Raw genomic sequence first — 2,743 nt, 5'->3', positions numbered from 1 at the left:
CATGTAGAGACGGAAATGCAGGTGAGGCATCAGAAACAAGTACTGACAGCAGCAGCGGAAAAGAGTCTGATGTGGAGAAGGAAAGCCATACTGCAAAGAAACCGAGTCAAAAAACTTAGAAGATCGAGGGAGGTAGGGATGAAGAGAGATTGTTCACCTACTAACGCTATTGTGGTACTGGGAGTTTTCCACGCGACTAAAATGCTAGAAAGATGGCAACTTGGACAACGAGTGAAGTGGAACCAGGCCAACACCTAAATCGAAGATGGAAGCATGAGGAATGCCTGAGATCGGATGGAAGTTTCAGAAGTAAGGATATGGTAAGCAGGACAGTAAAACAGACGAAGATTGTTCTAGCTGTTAGATGGTAAGGGCTTGGAATTTGGGTTAACCTACCATAGAGCTCGAGGTAGAAGTGATACAGATTATGGGAGATGTAGGGCCTATCCAATAAAATTTGCAAATGAGTTGGCCAACAGTTTTCAAGGCTCACTGTTGTGTCGTTCCTTGCGACAACAACGATCGGTGATATGGCCCACAAGCAATTGTCGACTGAAATTGTACGTTCTTCGAAATTCGTACATAGGTTTGGATATCATGGCGATATCAAGACTCCTATAAATAGAGATGCTGCTGCTGTGTGCAGCTGGCGCCATCAGGTGCGATCTCATCATTCTGCTCCATCAAGGCCCTCTCTGCTGGAGCTTGAGATCTTCTAAACTTCGTCCTCGTCCCTGTTTATAGAGTTTGTTCTTCTTATGGGCTCTGGTTTGTCGGCTCACCTGCTTTGTGTCCGAAGTATTGTTACTTTCGCAGACAAACAGGTGAGTGAGAGCCTCAAGGACGGCACTAGGGCGCATTACGGAACAGTAGTCCATCCTGAGTGATTCATTTACCGATGTATGAAAGGATGACGCACTGGTTGTGATCAGTGATGCATGCGGCGTAAGTGAGTGTTCTTGGCTTGACAAATGCCACCGTGCCAACCCCTGATAGTGTGCAGAAGCTACCACTCTCTGTCATTCTTATTAGGCAGCAGAATGGTCATGAAGTTATCATCGGATATCGCTTTTCAGGTCTTCCAAGACGATTGTTTGTACTACTTCTGATCACTAGTGAGGTTTGCGACTGTCATCGGGCACTTCTGGCGACCGGCAAAGCTCGAATGGTATCTCGGCACGACTCGAGGGAGCAGGAGGAGGAAGCAGTAGGAGCTAGAGACTCTGTGTCAGCTGGAAAGTCTTTGCATGTCTCGAGGGAAGGAATCTGCTCCAAGTGTGGTCACGGATCTCCCGCACAGCTCAACCCAATCAGCCAGCCATCCTCAAAGTCGAACAGCACACTTCCTAGGTCACAGGGGACTCGATCGAGTAAGGCCGATTTGCCCGTCTTTAACGCAAGCGAGACACTCAAAGGCAAAGTCGATATTCACGTGAAAAGATGGGGCACAGGGGGCGAGAGTGAGAGTGAGATCCGCTACACTGGGCCTTGGCCACTAGCTAAGGTTGCTCCCGAATGCTTCCGCCGTACCGTCTCGCAGTAAACCTTCCTTTCTTTTCATTTCCTTCAGCATTCCCTTCTTTCCATTGTCAAACCCAATGACCGCGTTGCCTTCCTTGACCTGCATCTCACGCTCTTGTTGTGGGATTGGAGCGTAGGCTCTCGTTGGATATGCGCTGTACCGTGACCACACAACCCTGGTCTCGGCTAGGATGGGCTCACCAACTTCAGAATTAAAGGTCCAGGCTTCGGAGGTTCAGAGCAGTTGATTGCCACTGCTCCAAATCTCATGGCGAGAAAACGTCGGCAACATTTCCAATCTGTCAGAAGGAACTGGGGCAGCATCCATTGACTAAGTATCGAGTAGGGGCAGTTGAGCGTTGTGGCTCACTGAGTTTTGCTTCTTCACCTCATTGGTGGGCACTTGCATTTGCATGTGAGAAGGCTGAGCCAAATGACCACAATATGCAAGTCCCCATACCGATTAGTACCGTCTGTAAGGAGGCATTCATCCTCTCCATACATTTGGTAACTCCAACATTCGACACTCGTGCGCCAGGTTGCTCTGCATAAGGCTCCGAATTGAGGCCAATGAGCTGAGGGAGTCAGTTACACTTGTCCAGATCCACGTCGCAGAACAGCAGACTCCGGTACATAGAGACGCACATCAAGCAGCTCCAGTCGTTATCACCAAGCCAAACTTCCTGATTGCGCCGACAAAGCAGTATTCGGCTGCTTTCGGCCAAGGACCTCGCCTGCTTTGCGTGCATGGTCGGAATAGCCAATGGAGAATGCCAATGCTGGATCCGCAGCGATGAGATAAATCCGCATGCAATGTTCAAGAATTTGGAAAACTCCACTTTTGCGAACCATCCGAGTGATATCCTTCAGAGTTGTCGTCAAATGAAGTCTACCTAACCCGCGAGGCAACAGAAAAAGGCAACGGACTAACATGCAGGACGCCCGACTGAAGTGAGTCGCTAAGGCTATCATCGGCAGCGCAATCAACAGGCTGCATGAGATTGGCTCCTGAGACATTACATGTCAGATCAAAGGTATAAAATGCCTGTTCCCACATACTGAATGCTGTTTAATTGCCTTCAACAGCATTCAACTGATTATCTCGTGGAGGTACATGCTTAACCGAGCTTGCGGCACAGACCAGCACCAATAGAGCACACCCGCACATCATTCGTCAATCGGCTCCGAGGCGGCAACCGGTCGGGACACGGCTCCAGAAAAC

The sequence above is a fragment of the Endocarpon pusillum genome (assembly GCF_000464535.1).
Source record: "Endocarpon pusillum Z07020 unplaced genomic scaffold scaffold691, whole genome shotgun sequence".
NCBI lineage: Eukaryota > Fungi > Ascomycota > Eurotiomycetes > Verrucariales > Verrucariaceae > Endocarpon > Endocarpon pusillum.
This window is presented reverse-complemented; position numbering follows the sequence as displayed.